This window comes from Megachile rotundata, chromosome 12, assembly GCF_050947335.1.
Source record: "Megachile rotundata isolate GNS110a chromosome 12, iyMegRotu1, whole genome shotgun sequence".
Lineage (NCBI taxonomy): Eukaryota > Metazoa > Arthropoda > Insecta > Hymenoptera > Megachilidae > Megachile > Megachile rotundata.
Window position 1 is genome coordinate 10432494 of NC_134994.1, and position 19902 is coordinate 10452395.

The following is a 19902-nucleotide window of genomic DNA, read 5'->3' on the forward strand; positions in this document are numbered from 1 at the left end:
ATGACCATGTTTTAGAATGACCAAATATAAAATTCCTGAACTGGAAATTTGTCAGAATTATCAGATATACAACACACATATTCAGCATTGCGCAGCAAGTAGTAATTTTTAATAAAAAGTTCCAACTTACTGTAAATTAAGATGTCAGTCTTATCGTACACAGCGAACATAAATATTTGCACGTACGTAGGACGATAAAATAAGTTATGCAAGGAGGTAATGGCAATCGTGGGTAGTTGATCGAAAATGTCAAAGCGACAAGAGAAAAATAATAGTTTCGTGGTGCATGGAAAATGTAACAGCAACGCGGTAACGAGTTAAACCGCGAGATTTGAAAGGAACGGTGGGTTCTTTGATCGAGACCACCGCACGGTTTCCGCGTTAATGAATTCTTTTAGCGGGGTACAACGGTGACCCTTTTTCGTCGTGTTTCGCCCGCCTCTTTGTCTCGATATTCGCCTATTAATAAGCGTTCCGTTGCCTGCCATCGCTGGATTCTCTTTTACAGTAATAAAACAGTAGAAAAAAAGGGTCACGTAGGATCAAAGGGCCGGTGAGGGGTACAATTCGATACCGTAATGTCAGGAATCGGAGGCGGGTACAAACGAGAAATGTCTGCTCTCTCGTCGAGGATTGCCGTTATTTCCCGGCGATCGAACAAGAAAAAGACGAGGCTAGAGAGTGTGGTTTTATCCTCTCGCCACCATTGTTGCGTGCGTGTCGATGGTAGCGTGTTCCTCGGCCATTATCCAAATTCCGAGAAACATTTTTGGCAAGATGCGGGAACCCTTCAAAATGCGACCCGAGTTAAACCCAGGAAAAAAGAGGAAGATGTTGCTTAATAAAGCGGGCACAATGAAAGCAACAAAGAGCTGCGTATTTGATAAGAAATAACCCGCGCGGAAGGGAAGAACAAGATGAAAACACGGACAGGCAAACGAGTATCATTTAATCCGACGGAGGAACAAGCTGTGTAATCAAAATGTCTGTTAATTCAACTACTCGACACTAGATGGACGCCTGTGAACTTCCGCTGCTAATTATCTCGCAACTTTCGTTAAGTTTCATTATACCTTTGAATAATTCCATTAAAACCCCGTAACAACTTTCTGTATTTATGTGCGTGTGGCGGGCGCGTCAACGCCGGTTCAAATTGCTGCAGTAATCGAGAGGATGAAGTGATAAATTTTGTAAATGCCAGTGGCAGGTTCGTCGATGAGGACCGGGGTGGACGATTTTGAGATTTTGGGAATATACAGTGTTTGGAGTTTAGAAGGACTTGAAGATATTGAAGAATGGTTTAGGGAATCTGGCAATTTTGAGTATTTAGAGATTTGGAAATTTGAGAAATTGGAGTTTGAAAGTTCACTTTGAGAAATTGGAGAACACGGAAATTATGTAATTTAGGAACAGGGAATGTACTTGCGAGTGTTACTTGCAGTAATTTTTGAAAATTCCCTTAGAGTAATCGATTTTTACCTTCCGAGGCGGGAGTTGAGTGGTTGGAAACGGGTTCAGAAATCGAAGAGGTCGAAAAGGTCGACACGAACAGCCCCACCGCAACCACCTTGTTATCCTTGCTTTCAGGACCGCGAATTAACGGCGGATCCGATTATACGAGTCATTTACGGTCCGTTTCGCCATCGACGATGCCGGCAACGAAGCGGTTCCGGCACGACCCATTTCCACTCGTTCGAAATAGGAGGCCGCCTTTCGAATATTATCATTCGAATATAGCCCTCACCCCATGCCCATCCCCCTCGCCCCTTGCCCATCCACCATTTGGCTCCATTATCTGCCGCGGCACAACTACTCGAAACTCGGCGTACCATTAAACTATGGGGTCAATTTGTCCGGAACGCGTACAGTCCCGGAATTACGTCCACTAGCCTCGGGTGAAGGGGCAAAAGGCGGAGGGGCACAGGTTTCATACACGAGATTACACTCGTTCCCCATTAATTTGACGCGAGATCGATAATCTCGCCGATAACGGCTTTTTCGACGATAAAAGAAATTTGCAAATAGAACAGTGTCATCCAAATTTTCATCCAATCTCGTATTTATCTTTTCCCTGATTCCATTGAAAATTTGAGCTGTTTCGTTTTTCACTTTTTTCAACTTGATCTGTTATTTCTGCTGGGTTTCGTCTGCGGGTGTCAAATATTTAATCGTCATATTTTTGCACAGATATTTGGAAGAATTTCCGGTTGTGTTGGTAAGGTGAAATGAAAATAGTGTGAAATTCATACTGAATGATAATGTTTTATCAAGGTTAATTTTGAATATTGTATGGTTTCTGTACGAATAAATTCACTATTCACTGCACATATGTGTAAATACATGTATACATGTATGTTCATGTATGTACATGTATGTCATGTATGTTCATACGAAGCATATAAATTTCTCAAATAATATTGTGTCTATACATTGGTAAGGTGAAATGAAAATAGTGTGAAATTTATACTGAATGGTAATGTTTTATCAAGGTTAATTTTGAATATTGTATGGTTTCTGTTCGAATAAATTCACTATTCACTGCACATATGTGTAAATACATGTATACATGTATGTTCATGTATGTTATGTATGTACATGTATGTCATGTATGTTCATGTATGTTATGTATGTTCATGTATATCATGTATGTTCATATGAAGCAAATAAATTTCTCAAATAATATTGTGTCTATACATAACCTTATTTTTAGATAAACTTACTTGAAACAATTATTAATTGTTACTGCTTTATTATTAGACTGCATGATTGTCTATAACATATCAAACCGTGCAAAGTAAATCTCACCACATGGTTTTACATACAGCAAAACATCGTAATTATTATCACATCAAATAAAACGTGTCCAATCCAGATTACGAGTCTCCAGGGTTCACGAAATGTTTCACCAAAGATTTCCCAGATATTAATACTCACATTAAATGGGAGAACGTATTCGAGCCGAGTCGTTCTCAAATATTTGAGTAGTCACTGAATGATAATGATAGTGGACGCTCGAAAACGGGGATGGAATTGTAAAGCGAAGCGTTTCAGGGAAGTAACGTTATCGTCGAACAGTAATTTTCACGACTGAGACGCTTACGGATCGTGAATTGCCGCCATTTCGATGAAACAACCGACCGCTTTATCGATTATTTCTCGGTGACGGATTTCCAAGTGGAAAACGTTTACGAAAGTACGACAGTTCGGTGACAATAGAAAGGGATTTCGAAAAACGTTACGTGTCCGATGCGCGAAGGATTGCGAACAGAAAAGTATCAGGAATTGATTTTCGCGAAGTTGAAATATGCTTCCGTGACATTTGACTGTCCAAACTTCACGTTTTAAAGTACGTGAAGTTTTTTTTGATTCCGCTTTATGCATCCGTGAGGACAACGAGCTCTTATCAACGCATAAAACGACACAACGTTCCTGGGAACTTTGAAAGCAAAATTTTATTTCCCTCTTCTGCGGCCGCGTGCAGCGCGTTCTGAAATTCATGGAACTTCAAATTAAGACTCAAAGAAGGAAAACTTCCCACCAAGAAGTTCGCAGGGCAGAGTTCAACGCGGCCCTTCTGAATCAAATGAAAACGAGGCTAATAGTAATACGAGATTTATTATGCAAGTTAGGGAAAAAATGGTTACGCAGCAATTTAGTTTACTCATTATAAACTCCTTTGCGAATGCAAAGAAACTCTTTTTCCTTCTCGTGACTTCCGACTGGACTTAATTAACCGTTTAACTTATGTTACAATGTCAACAAATTATTCATAGTAATTATATTATAAATATTCATTTTAAGGATGTCTACAAATCTTCTAACTTGTACGTTCTTCAACTTTGGGGTTTCTGAGTCTGGACCTTCAAAAGGATAAAAGTTCAAGCTTACAAATTCTCATTTTTATTATTTTCACTACTTTAATCACTTTCAGTATTTCAGATTTACTTAAAGGTTTGTCTCTGTCATTTGGAAACGTTCAAAGTTCAGAATTAGAAACAGAAGTCCTCAGTGGTCCACCAACCCCCAACGAATCAATCACCGATTTCCGACTAATTACAAAGTCTAGTAGCCACGATTTTCCGTCCAGTTACGAGGCCTACAAATCCGGCGAGAACTAAGCAATCGTGTAAAGGCCCATTCGTAAAGAGGCTACCATAGTCCGTCGAAACGACGATTAATCACGATTTTCCCCGGTGCTCGTCAGTCGGCGCCTGCATATACGTGCCGGTACAGGAACGAATGAGGTCGTTGAACCGTTTCTTCGGGTCCATGTTCCAAAAATACACGAAAACCGAGGACGAACGACAGAGTCGTAACGAGAAACGTAACGCAGACGACAAGGGAACGAAGGAACGTAGAGAACGGGCTAGAAAAGGGGCTGAAGGGGTGCAGGAGGAAAAGCGAAGAAGGGGAGAAAAGCGAGCACAATGCTAACCGGAGAAACTGCGGTGACAAACAGTGGACTGCAGTTAAAAAGAGGAACAGAGAGACAAAACATGACGGAGAGGGGTTGCTGAAAGAGCGACAGAGTCGGGGATGAATGTACAGGGTGGCATGTAAACGGCGATATAACACGGAAATTGGGAAATTTAGCATTCGCGGATTTGGAGGTTTGGGAGTAGCCATTTGGGATGCTGGGATTTTTGAAATTATTTGGGGACTTGGGAATTTGGGGGTTTGGGGAGGTTGGGAATTTGGGGAGATGGGGTTTTTGAGATTATTTGGGGATTTGGGAATTTAGGGGTTTAGGGAGTTGGGAATTTGAGGAGATGAGATTTTTAAAATTATTTGGGTCTTTGGAGATGTGGGAATTTGAGGATTCAAGGGTTGGTAATTTGGGGATTTAGGGAGTCGAAAATTTGAGAATTTGGGAATTTAGAAATTTGAAGATTTAGGGATTTAGAAATGTGGGAATTTGGAGATTTAAGGGTTCGGACATATGAGAATTTGGAATGTGGACATTTAGGGGATGTAGAGATTCAGAACTGTGGGATTTGGAAATTTGGGGGTTCGAAAATTGTGGTATTTGAGAATTTAGGGATTTGGGAATTTAGAGATTAAGAAGGTCGCTATGTGAGAATTTAGCAATTTGAAAATGCGGAAGATTGAGAATCTGCGGGCTTGGTCCACAAACTTTGAAACTTAGGTTTCACTAAAGTCCACATCTAGCAATTTGAAATCTCTAAAACCTACAAGTTTAACTTACAAATCTGCAAGTTTAGCAACGTTTAAATATAAAAATTTGCTACCTCTAGCACGAGTCTAAATAAAGTTATACCAAACCCCTGTCATATGGAACCTATGAAGAACGCGAAAAACTATAAAGAAGGTGAAATAGACTAGTAAATCCTAATTACACGCCACCCCGTATATCGCGATGCGACTCTTCACAGAGCACGAATTACACTCCTCTCATCTATTCTTTCCACGCGGTTATTATGGTAGCCGAGCTATTCTTGGATAAAGAGAAAGATGGGCGACCGAGTCGGGGTGGGTTGAAGAGCGAGCGGTACGGGGGTTGAAGTTTCAAACAAAAAAGAGCGGCGATCGAAAGCGAACGGAAGCTTTCACAGTCGACCAGGTTCGTTCGACTTCTCCGTATTCGAATCGAATCGATTTGCCTCTTCTGGGATAACATCGATGCTTGGGCGTCTGTCTCGGGATCTCGACGAACCCGATCCCGCCACAAGCATCCCTCTTGATCCGTCGGTTACGTTCGGCGGATACGCGTTTTAAAAAGTTCCAAAAGCCTCGAATTCGCAGAGGCACGAACAACGGTATCGTTTTTTCTCCTGTTCCCCTTTGTTCCCGTATTTTGTTTGCTTTTTTAATAAACACACAGGATAGAGGACACGGTAGCAATCAAATTTCTCTGATACAGTGGTCACCGTCGAACAATGTCAAGCACTTTGAAGAGGTATCCACGCGGACGAATTCATCGATTATCCATTGAAATTCGTTCGTCACGGTTTCCGCTTCAGTTTTGTCTTTCGCGTTTTACAATTCGTACCTTCGGGATTGCGTCGCCAGGTAAACTCTTTCATCGCAGCCGACAGTTCTCCAACTGGAGCATTGATTTGCCGCTTGTTTCACGCACGTGGTTGACGCCCGAAGAAAGAGAGGAACTTTCCATCCCTTCCATTCCGCCGTCTCGTCGTCGTATCCGGAACGGTTCACCTTCCGTTTTTGCGTCGACCTCGATCTGCCCCTCCAACCGCTGGCGAATTATTAAAATCCCCATAGTCACGATCGCGGGGACGGGGCGTAACTTTTTCAATTCTCGCCGCTTCAAAGTTCGCTTCAAACCGGGCGAAGCCTGCGAGAACGCGCTGCGAATTTGCTCGAAACGTGGCAAAATGAAATTTTCGTTGGGCATGATGAAAAACGAAAAGTCAGAAAATTATCTCCCTGTTACCATCCCCTACATTAGCACCTGCCATATCTACATTCATAAACATTTGTTTCTTGAAACTAAAAATCGGACCTATCAGAAGGTCTTCTTCTGACCTATCCGAAGTTCCCTTCAAGTGTTTTGCTCATCCAAGTAAAGCGCTTCGAATGTACCCTAATCGAGTCGAAAAAAAGGCGCACATGAAAGTCGCACTATTTCATCGTTAGAGCAGGTTAGCCGGTCGACGACGGCTCCTACGCCCATGCGCTAAATCCATGATTTACTTCCCGGCGAGGCGAGTTCAAAGGGAAGAAGGGTCTCCTCAGAGCCAAGAGAAACTTTAGTCTTTACTTTGGAGACGTCTCGAGTGCATCTCGTCCCTCTGGTCTCTGAATTTAACATCGAAACTGTGCCGATACATACTTCCCGTTCGCGATAAAAGTCGAACACCCTCAGCGGTCGCCTACCGAAAATCCGGTATCCGTCGTCGAGATATTAGATCACGATAAATCGAGCGGTTCCGCTGGCCCAGCTAAATCTCGGTTATGACGAACGACATTGGCTCCCATCGACGGGTGCAAACTTCTTAACTATACCGCTGTAACTAACTTGCTGGCGGCGCCGACTTTGCCGAACTTAACCTATGAATAACTGCAAAATAATCAGCTTGAATATTCATGAGTGCTGTTGTTGGGGTTTTGCGACATCGTGCGTGCACTCATTTGCCTCGAAGATATCGAGGGTTGATTTATCATTTATTTATCAATTGACAAAATTAATTTGAGATAATTTAAAGGAGTCTGTATGTGAGAATAATTTTGAAAGCGGTATTACGATTCTTGTCCAAATAATTTACCTCTAAGTTACTTCATAGCGAATGTACAATAGACGAAGATTATTCGAAGACATGGGTTGATTTATTTATTTATGAACTGACAAAATTTGAGATAATTTAAAGGAGTCTGTATGTGAGAATAATTTTGAAAGCGGTATTACTATTCTTGTCCACATAATTTACCCTAAGTTACTTCATAGCGAATGTACAATAGACGAAGATTATTCGAAGACATGGGTTGATTTATTTATTTATGAACTGACAAAATTTGAGATAATTTAAAGGAGTCTATTTGTAAGAATTCTGAAAGCAGTATTATTCTTGTCCACATAACTCACCCCTAAGTTACTTTACATATACAATAGAAAAGTTTTGGCGAAACATAAGAACGCTAACGACCAGGTAGACATATCGTCAACGTAATATCGCCGGACGAATTTTATTTACGGTTCGCAAAACCTTGCTCCCTCAATGCCGCGCAATAAATATTGGAACAGGGTATGAGCGATGAAAATTAATCAAGGGTTTTTAAATGGAAATTCAGGCCGCTGAAACGACGCCCAACGGTCTCGTAATTTCTTCGTTACACCTAGAATTTTTCCGCGAGGCGTTACGAGGCCAGCACGGAGATTTATCGACGGGGATAGCGAACGTTCGGAGATCGTCAAACCATTCTCACCGCAATCTCGGTCTAACCCTCTCGTTCCCTCGTCTGACCCGTTTCCATTCGTCGGTCTAATTACGAATTTACCGGGACAAGTACGGTTAATTTGTGGACCGAATTAGCCGGCGTCTTTTCTCGCGCCCCGAAAGGCTCCCGGTTAAAGATCGCTGCTGGAACGTAATTCACCGGAAGTCCCGTCGTACTTTACACTGGGTAACAAGAGGCAGGCTGAGGTAATTGCAAAAATCGCCGACAGCAGATTTATCGCGACGTTTCGAAACTCGAATTATTTGTTTCACTCGATTCTTCGTCTGCCACCTTTTGGAACTGCATGGACCTCAGTGCTCTTTTGTCATTGACCAATTAATTATTTGATCTGGTAGTTAAAAGGGGTGGATAAATACAGTCTGATCAAATGGACAACTTAAGACAATATAGAGAATCATATATTTATGAAGAACTTGATAATTAGGAAGTTATAATATATTTTTTTAATATTCTTCATGGTCCATGTTATTATACAATGTACTAATACAGTCATGTAAATAAAAGATCCAGGAGAAATATTTGGAGTAAAGTTTTAACTAACACAAGATAATAAATTTAAAGATTAAATGCTGTTTATATTAAATCCAATCTGTTGCATTCTATTTATACATCTCTGATTTAATATTATAAGAATCCAAATAAATTATTAAATATCTAACAGAACCTGTAAAATTATAGACAGAATTTATTTAGAAAAATACAACAAACATTGTCGACAAATTTGTTAAATAAACGTGATTTGTATATAACATAAAGGGTAACAAAAAATGAAGGCTCACAAAAGTTGAAAAACACAGTGAGGCAAAGTGTAAAATTGGTTTGTTTTGCCATAAAAAAGGAATGTCCCAATTTAGAAGTATGCGGGCTATTGAAACGTACAACAATTAAATTCCGCGGCTCAAATATTTTAAACAAATAATCGCTGTTTGTGATTCAGAACCGGTTGTGCTGAACCGAGTCTCTCTTTAAATATCAACGGCAGGTGTACATAATAATATCCGCGAAACAATCTGCTGCCGTTTAACGATGAAAATCGGATTAAAAACATGGGGATATAGGGTATTATTAAAGGTCTGATTTCTAATGTTTCGTGGAGATGCTTTCAGTAATTCATGACTGAAGAACGGGAGCTTTGTTTTCGAATTCGTAGCTTCGTAGTCAAACTTTTATGATTAAAATAATTGCCTTACGATTTCATCCGCAGCTGTGCTTGATAAAGGTAACGTACCCTTTTGCAATATAAAGGCAACTAAATGAAACTGGAATCCAATATTATGCATATTTTGCATTGGACCTCCTGAGCTATGCAAACTATAATTAGGATTGAATTAAAAATTTAATATCACAAGTATGAGTTTTGCGAGAATACATATGATATTTAATATTATATTAGAAGCTGGATTATAACGCAGCTATACGCACTCGAAAAAATTAAACGTTGACTATAACATCAGCTATCTATAATATCAAGTCTTTTGATGTCACGGAATAGATTTATGGGATAACAATTTACTAAAAATCAGATTCATTTTCCAGCGACGTGAACCAGATAATTTCGATCAGATACCACATTGATTAATTGAAATTTTGCGATCATAACTGACAACAGAAATAACGTATCAGCAAAGGAGAGGTTAGAGTATAGAGGTATCCAGCTGACACCGTGAACAATAAGCGAAAGAGTAATACAAATAAATTAATTGCATTTAGTAGTAGAGTCACGACTGTCGCGGAAAATCTAGCGATATTGCGCGTGGCATTGATCCCGCTAATAAACGAAACAATGTTACGAGCGTGAACGCAAAGCGCGCCAAGCGAAATGAGTTTTCCACGGTATAAAACGCCCGGCGTGCTGGACTGGTTGCCCGCTGTGTGTGTATTGAAATAACTTCAAGTGTTGGGTAAATAGAGCCATTAGCTTGGTCAGAATGCCGTAATAGAGCGTGCTGTATAAAATATTCGCTTGTGCGTTCCATACGGACTAAAAATATAATACTAATTTACATAACCTCAAAGTACGTCTACTTCATATGTTTGGGGATGAAGAATTTTGATGATTAGGAATTGAAACAGTTAAGGGTTTGTTATACATCGGATATTCTCAGATATCTTCAAAATTTCTTGGTCAGATCTCTATATCCACTTCTGCCCTAGATTTCTATATTCTCTGTATCCTGTGCAGCGTCCTTAGATCTCTACCTGTGTAAATTCACGATAGAGTTTTATATATCTACTTGCCTAAATTTCTGTCTTCTTAGATTCCTATGTCTGCAGATGTCTACTTGCCTTTTCTATATTTCACAATTTCTGTCTTCTTAGATTCCTACGTCCACATGTAGGAATGTTACATATCCAAATATCTACTTGTCTTTTCTGTCTTCTTAGATTTTTATATCCCCAGATGTCTATTTGCCTAAATTTCTATATTTCACAATTTCTGTCTTCTTAGATTCCTACGTCCACATGTAGGAATGTTACATATCTAAATATCTACTTGCCTTTTCTGTCTTCTTAGATTTTTATATCCCCAGATGTCTATTTGCCTAAATTTCTATATTTCACAATTTCTGTCTTCTTAGATTCGTACGTCCACATGTAGGAATGTTACATATCTAAATATCTACTTGCCTTTTCTGTCTTCTTAGATTTTTATATCTCCAGATGTCTACTTGCCTAAATTTCTATATTTCACAATTTCTGTCTTCTTAGATTCCTACGTCCACATGTAGGAATGTTACATATCCAAATATCTACTTGCCTTTTCCGTCTTCTTAGATTTTTATATCCCCAGATGTCTACTTGCCTAAATTTCTATATGAAGAGCACATCTCCAAATTCCTACCTGTCCAAATCTCTACAACTCCATATCCCCACTTGTCCAAATCTCCACGATCCTAGATCCCCGTCCAAATCTCTACATCCACATATCACGTCCCTATTCCTCATTCTACCCCTCCAGATTTCCATGCTCCTAGATCTCCACGTTCTCCAAATCTCCATATCCAATTACTAAATATTCCCCAGAAATATTCCCAAACATATCAGATTTTCAGATATCCCAGGTATAATAGAATGTGATACAAGAAACGTAGGGAAGATGAATCAATGAGCACCCCGGTTTCCTTTCCTTTCTTTTTTTGTTTTTTTTTTTCCACCCTTTTCCGCTGCGGGCAAACAAGTATAAATATTGGACCGAGAACCGTCGACTTTCTTCTTTAACTAGCTATCGCGATATCGATCTTCGTCGCAACCCCCCAGGGAACGAAGGTATTTTATCATCAGCGGAACCGAGTCCGTCAACGAGTCACGGCTTCGAACGCTCGCAAATAGTCTGTCGTGATTTTCAAATTGCCGTGAAGTTCTTTCGGTAAACGTCTCCGGTTTTCCGCGAACGATTTATGATCGTTGTTGATTTTGGCGAGGCTGCACGAATTCCGGCAATTTGCAGCGTTTAACTGTGCAAACTGCAACAATTTCTTCGTCGATTTATCTAAACATTTATTTGCCTTTTTGATATACGTTACGAGATTATTGCACTTTCGATGTCGGGTGAAATATAAGACTCTGTAAAATATGTAACGCGAAAATTGCGCATTCCCGAAAAACTTTAATTCTAATATACGACGTGGAGGTTCAAGATTGTTACCTTCTTTAATAAAAAATATTGCACTTTCCCAAAAAACAGTAATTCTAAAATATGACGTCGAGGTTCAAAATTGCTACTTTCTTTAATAAAAAAAATTGTCCTTTCGCAAAGAACACTAATACTAAAATATGACGTCGAGGTTCAAAATTGCTACCTTCTTTAATCAAACAAATTGCACTCTCCCAAAAAACACTGATTTTAAAATATGACGTTGAAAATTGCTGCCTTCTTTAACAAAAAAGAATTGCACTTTCTCAAAAAACTAATTCTAAAATATGATATTGAGGTTGAAAATTGCTACTTTACAAAACAAAATATGTAGCACGAAGTTCGAAAGAGGATTAAATCTCGTTACAACGAAGACTAACCTGAAATTGTCTTTGGAAAGAACTGCTAATTGCATCGTGTATAATAGGATTATTATTGTTGTAAGCTCGTTGTTCGAACAAAATTCAAGAGTGTATTCCTCCAGCACACAATACGATTATGCGCGAAAGCCGAGAAATGTCTCAATTACGACCAGGGCACGAACTGGCCTAGCTAACCTAGCACTCCGGGAAACAATCACAAGAAAATGGAAATAAATTGTTCCCTTGATCATCGATTCGTTCGACAAAGTCCGTGTTATACCGACTCCGAACGGTGAGAAACCATCCTTTCGGGATCGACGTAAATCACGATAGAAGACTGGCGTCGTTCCATGGGCTACGATAGTGATGGGCACGTTCACTGCCCTCGGGAAAATCTTGCATTGGCTGAGGATACGGCAGATGCAAGAAAATTTTATATTTGGGAGTTTAGAAAGATTTGTAAGAGTTGGAGGAATTTTTAATTTTGGAATTTGGGTATTTGGCGCGAGAATTTGGAAATTTGGGGATATGAAGATTTGGGGAGGGTGAGAATTTGGAGGTGTGAGAATTTGGGGAAGGTGAGAATTTGGGGAGGGTGAGAATTTGGAGGTGTGGGAATTTGGGGAAGGTGAAAAATTTGGGGGCGTGAGAATTTGGGGATTTGAGAGTTTTGGGGCGTGAGAATTTGGGGGTGTGAGAATTTGGGGATTTGAGAGTTTTGGGGCGTGAGAATTTGGGGGTGTGAGAATTTGGGGGTTTGAGAGTTTTGGGGCGTGAGAATTTGGGGATTTGAGAATTTGGGGGCATGAGAATTTGGGGGTTTGAGAGTTTTGGGGCGTGAGAGTTTGGGGATTTGAGAATTTCGGGGAGTGAGAATTTGGGGATCTGAGAATTTGGGGATTTGAGAGTTTTGGGACGTGAGAATTTGGGGATCTGAGAATTTGGAAATGTGAGAATTTGGGGATCTGAGAATTTCGGGGTGTGAGAATTTGGGGATTTGAGAGTTTTGGGGCGTGAGAATTTGGGGGTGTGAGAATTTGCGGGTTTGAGAGTTTCGGGGCGTGAGAATTTGGGGATTTGAGAATTTGGGGGCATGAGAATTTGGGGGTTTGAGAGTTTTGGGGCGTGAGAGTTTGGGGATTTGAGAATTTCGGGGAGTGAGAATTTGGGGATCTGAGAATTTGGGGATTTGAGAGTTTTGGGACGTGAGAATTTGGGGATCTGAGAATTTGGAAATGTGAGAATTTGGGGATCTGAGAATTTCGGGGTGTGAGAATTTGGGGATTTGAGAATTTCGGGGAGTGCGAATTTGGGGGTGTGAGAATTTGGAGATTTGAGAATTTCGGGGAGTGAGAATTTGGGGGCGTAAGAATTTGGGGATTTGAGAATTTCGGGGGCGTAAGAATTTGGAAATGTGAGAATATGGAGCTGTGAAAATTAGGAAATGTGAGAATTTGAGGATCTGAGAATTTGGGGGCGTGGAAATTAGGAAATGTGAGAATTTGAGGATCTGAGAATTTGGGAGCGTGGTACATTGAAGATATCAAAATTTACATATTTATAAATTTGAGACAAATTACGTGTAAAATTATCGTGTAGAATTAACCTTGCTAATCTTTAGATTTGACTAGTTCCCCTTTGTTCTCCCCTTATGGCGCTCCCATAACCTCAATAAACGAAAACTAAAGCTTATACGCAAAATGGAGTTTGACAGCAAGGTTTTCTCCCGAGTTTGACTGCAAGGTTACAGATTTATCGTGCATCAAAACCGATTAGCGATCCTAATCCGTTTCTCCGTTTCAGATCGCGGAAGCGGCGCTGAGAGTGCAGCCTGATCGTTAATCAACCGGTCGACCGGATCAGTGGCACTCATCCGTGCCACGTTCGTCTTCCGTTCGCGAGCGGCCACTGGGCGAGCACAGGAACCTCTTTGACTCGAGGTTAACCGTTTATCAAGCGGTCGACCGATGCTCTTGCCAGCGGAAGCATTTGCGGGACTTCTTAGATGTTATCGACCATGGAACCCCTCTACGCGCCTCTTCAGGTTGCATCGGTTGTCCGGCAAAAGTGGACGATGCTCGTAGCAGACGCCTGCGTGAATCTCCTGCGTTAATTAGCTATGTTTTTTGCCTGAACACTCTTCAAGGTCTACGCTGTCTGGTCATTATTTTAGTTAAAAATGGCTGGCGCATAGGCGAGTCCGTGGACTATCGGGAATCCTGTTTTTGCCGCTACCGTGCAATTCATTGAAAGGCGTGAAATTCATCCTCGAGCGGATACTCTTTTCAGAGCGTATGTCTTGGAAATGTTCTTTTTGAGGGAAAGGAGCGTGGTAGAATGCGTCGGATATCCGTTCATATAAGTCTAACATGAACTAAGTTATAGTTAGTGAAAAATAGTACTTTTTGATGCAAGTCATTTGGATCTGCACACTTATGTAGTTGACATTATTTTACTTATAAATTACTGTAGAAGACTTTGAAGAACGTGGTTGGACATTTTGTGTGGACTCTTCAGATTCTTGCAAAGACAATATTCTTCCCACATCTGATTTTTATGAACTACTGGAGAAACATCTAATTAAGTAGCCAGATCTTTGCCTGCACTTGGAGTGGGCTCTCCACTTCTAAAGTCTATGTCAAAGGCAATTATTTGTTCCCATTACTTGTTACCTATTATGTTACTGTTTATTCGTCACTGTTTATTCATATCCATTATCTCGTCACAATTTATTTAGAATATATTATTACCGTCATGTCTATTTAACCTCAAGAATTATTCACCTTCCCCCACACTATCCCTCCCTCATTCCGAATCAACCAACGGAAACAGATCTTATTTCAGTAGCTTACTCTCCACGTTCGCATTCCATCCTAGGGAATTCCAGCAGTAATTGCTTTGGAGAATCCGTAGCCATTCTTGGCCTCTAAGGTGGACAACACACGGTTCGGTAACGCATCATGCGATCATCCTCGCCCTCCAGCCACAACATGCTTCGCTGGACCAGCGGGTAGATCTTGGCAATGATAGAGTGAACCTAAGCGGAGAAGTTACGGCTGCCTACGGGATCCTAATTATCGAGAGCTACCTAGGCTATGCTCGTACATCAATCGGTGGAAATTACGCCGAGATGGAATCGATCGATTCCAAATTGTTTTGATCGTGATGGGTGCGAAGATTCGTATTTAGAAATCTCGATTGCTGGAATCTCGGGAGAGTTTAAAACAGGGAGAGAGATAATGGGATAAATAGAGGATCGATCGTGAATGGATAGATTCAACGATAAACTACGTCGAATTGGATGTCAGCGGTTTTTTTTTTGCTGCGTAGGAAAAAGGACACTTGATACGCTTCGCTCTTAGCATTAGATCGATGGTTTAGATACGGTGGTAAATTCTATTGGAGGATTTACGGTTCATATGAAATTCACCTGCAAAACGTGTTCGATGTTGGAAAATGATGGGTTGATCTGGGAGGAGATTGTGATGGAGTTTTGGAATTTTGGAAAGGTGGGAATTTAGGGATCTGTAGTAGGAATTTGGGGGTGCAGGGTTTGGGGAGGAGAATTCGGAAATTTGGGAAAGTGAGGATTTGGGAATCTGAGAATTTAGGGATGTGAGGATTTAGGGATCTACAAATTTGGGGGTGTGAGAATATGGAAATCTGAGAATTTGGGGGTGTGAGGATTTAGGGATCTGAGAATTTGGAAGAGTGAGAATTTGGGGGTGTGAGAATTTGGGGGCGTGAGAATTTAGGGGCGTAAGAATTTGGAAATTTGAGAATTTGGGGATGTGAGGATTTAGGGATCTGAGAATTTGGGGGTGTGAGAATTTGGGGGTGTGAGAATTTGGAAGAGTGAGAATTTGGAGGTGTGAGAATTTGGAAAAGTGAGAATTTGGGGGTGTGAGAATTTAGGGGTGTGAGAATTTGGAAGAGTGAGAATTTGGGGGTATGAGAATTTGGCAATGTGAGAATTTAGGGGTGTGAGAATTTGGAAATCTGAGAATTTGGGGGTGTGAGAATTTAGGGGTGTGAGAATTTAGAAATTTGAGAATTTGGGGATGTGAGGATTTAGGGATCTGAGAATTTGGAAGAGTGAGAATTTGGGGGTGTGAGAATTTGGCAAAGTGAGAATTTAGGGGTGTGAGAATTTGGGGGTGTGAGAATTTGGGGGTGTGAGAATTTGGAAGAGTGAAAATTTGGAAGAGTGAGAATTTGGAGGTGTGAGAATTTGGAAAAGTGAGAATTTGGGGATGTGAGGATTTAGGGATCTGAGAATTTGGAAGAGTGAGAATTTGGGGGTGTGAGAATTTGGCAAAGTGAGAATTTAGGGGTGTGAGAATTTGGGGGTGTGAGAATTTGGGGGTGTGAGAATTTGGAAGAGTGAGAATTTGGAAGAGTGAGAATTTGGAGGTGTGAGAATTTGGAAAAGTGAGAATTTGGGGGTGTGAGAATTTAGGGGTGTGAGAATTTGGAAGAGTGAGAATTTGGGGGTGTGAGAATTTAGGGATCTGAGAATTTGAAGGCCTAAGATTTTCGAAAATAAGGAATTTGGGAATATAGGAAGTTGGGAACATGCTAATTTAAAAATACGGAGATTTGGAATTTAAGGAAATTTGGAAATTTAAGAATTCGAATATGACATTCGCCATTGACAGTAAAGCCTCCACCCAAAGCCCCCAGCGCAAGAAAATATCAAGCACTCTTCCCAGCGTTTGCAACCAATTTATCATCTCCGTATCTTCATTTCCCACCATAAGTTCGAGCCAACGTCTATTTTCAATATTTCAAGCCAAAAGTTTGTTGAACCTGTGAAAGTTTAATTCGTTTGTTTTTCGTACATTCCTCTTGCATATTCGAGTGTAGAAACACGGGCAAATTCACGCACGTTGCGCGATCGTAATAAATTGCAAGGAGTCATAATCCAGCTCGCTTCTGAATAAACTACATTCTCCAACGTCGCCCTTTTACGAGCACAAGAGGTAAGCGAGAATAATCGTCGTCGAGACAGTGCAGTGATACCCATAATAGAAACTAAATGCCTCTGTTACATCTCTCTACACAAGATTCACGTTTACCCTTGTAACCCTTTGATGCAGCAAACATTCTGACGCAACGATATCTAGACATGGTTTGCAAAAATAATTACAACTCATTAAATTATATAGAAAAGCACACTTATTTCAGTATAGTTATTTAATGTATAAAATAGGTGGAATATTTATGTCTAGTGTAATAAATTATTAGAACTTTGTTGTAGCAAAGTTTAGCAAACATTTCTGTTCACAGTAATTCAATTTTGATGAAATATTAAGAGAAGGTAACAGATGTTAAAGTTTCATTTTCGAAATGTCAAAAATAAGAGCCATGTATTTTAAACACGAGTTTCATGCATATTAAAATAGTCTCATGAAAAGACAAACGACAAAGAGTCATAGAGGTTCAAGAATAAAATATTAGAATTGAATTATTTACTTGATACAAATTGAGCTTCAATGACATCCAATTTTTATTCAGGATGTCAACGTCATTCATCCCTTGTAACCTTTAAATAATTTTACCTATTACATTGTTTAAAAATAAAATAAATCTTGAGTACAGTGAAAATATCCTCTTGTATTTACCGAAATATTCTTATTCCATAAAAAACATGTAACTTTTCTGTAGGGACAGTTAAACGTCTTCCGCGACTCGAGGGAGAAAAATACTCTCGTCAAATCCGTATCCGAAATTCCGTGTAGAGTATAACGGTCGGAATACACGGTATCTCGTAAATACCAGCGCGACACTGGCTCGTTACGCAGCCCTCGCCTTTTAGGGAGGAGAGTTCGTCAGTGGAATCTGTCTTTTGTTGTGTAAGCGTCGCGTCTTCGCCGACGATACGGGGCGAGAATAGAAGCCCGAGGAAACGCGAAATAAAAGCTGGGAACTCGATGACGTTTCCGGGGAGGGTTTGAACGAACGCGAATTCCGCGCGTCTTCGAAACTGCGCCCAGACCGAGGAGGGATCCGTCGAGCTACTCGTGCAATCAAACTTTGACTACCTTCAACTTTTTAGTAAATCTTCCGAGCTGTTGCACGGATAAAACTTGCGGGGTATCTTTGAACCGGCACTGTAAAGATAGCGCTATTGGCCCAAGTTTTTAGAGCTTTCCAAAGAAATTCTGGTGTTTGGGCAAGATTTGAAAGTTGCCGGGACCGTTTTAATACAACGGATCGCCGTTTCCTTCTTTACGCTCTACTGTGTACTCTCAGTTAACATCCGTTTTATTGCGGACTTTATCGCGTATAAAATATCCGGAAAAACAACGGAAACTCGCATAATAAAGGAATTGCTATAATTACACGTTAACTCTTTATGATCCACTTCCGACCACTCGTTCTAAATAAGCATCCTTTTAAAACTTCTAAAATTGAGCTTTGATATTTCCAAGTGTTTACATTCGAGAATTGTCCTTTTTATTCGCCTAATTAATTACGTTCGAATTTTGAGAATCGTATGCCAGAAATTGCTGCAAGCCCTTTGTACGACTCCCTCGTTGCAACTGAGAGAATCGTTGAGAGGAGGCCGGATGTGGATCGGAAAAAAGAAACTCAAGGGGAAAACGGAGCGAGGAAGGGTGGCCTAAAATTACTTAGTCGTCGCCGGGATTCACGCTCAATCCCCCCGGATATCTTCGTTCCTCCACAAACTACGTTCCTAGCCAATGGAACGATTTTTTCTCTCTTCGACGCTCTTCTAATCTTTATCCTTCTCCATTTCCTGTGCAACACCCACGACTCGTTGGGAATGTTGCCAATAATCCACGCTGTGGCCAAACTTGCATAGAAATCTTTTTATACTCGCAATTCAAAGAATCTTCTCATATATTCTTCTTCATTGATGCAATTAACAGAAGGATATATATCAACGATATAATGTATACGATATAATCAGCGATCTTTGATATTGGATGACATGTTGGATGACATACTTTGATATTAGATGACATTGGATGAAATCATTTCATAACTTGTTATGTTTCAAGGGATTTCAAGGTTTTAGGTTTGGAAATTGATCTTTGATATTGGATGACATGTTGGATGACATACTTTGATATTAGATGACATTGGATGAAATCATTTCATGACTTGTTATGTTTCAAGGGATTTCAAGGTTTTAGGTTTGGAAATTGATCTTTGATATTGGATGACATGTTGGATGACATACTTTGATATTAGATGACATTGGATGAAATCATTTCGTAACATGTGATGCTTCAAGGGATTTCAAGGTTTTAGGTTTGGATATTGATCTTTGATATTGGATGACATATTGGATGACATATTGGATGACATGCTTTGATATTAGATGTCATTGGATGAAATCATTTCATAACTTGTGATGTTTCAAGGGATTTCAAAGTTTTAGCTTTGAAAATTGAGGTTGTTAAAAATCTAGAAAAGTAGAAATTTCCGAATCTACGTCTTCATACATTAAAAATTCTAAAAAACCAAGAGTTGAATTATCCCCCAGAATCCTCCAATAAACTTCACTCATGAGCCACACCACCCCAACTTCAACCCAGTTGAATGTCGAATGCAGCGATTAATCGAGCGCCCTTACAAGTATTTTTACCGAACACGAACGATTAACCGAAGCAGAAAAAAGTAGCGGAAAGCGTGTATCAAAGAGGTAGCCCCGGGGAGGGTCACGGCTTAAAATCGCGCGAAGCGGGCGTCCACAGAAAGAAAAAGAGAGAGAAAACAGGGACTGGTAACGAATTCCTCTGCTCCGAGATATTTTCGTCGGTGCGAAGTCCGTGTCGTTTGTCGGACGATAAACTTTGTCCCTCCTGCTTCAGTTTCATCTTCTCCCGGTCGCTTCTCTTCTTTTCCTTCAACCGGGTGGTGCACTCGGTATTCCGCCTCCGTGCGACACTCTCGCAAATGGATAGGCATTTTAACGCGTGCCCAGGAAATTTTGGG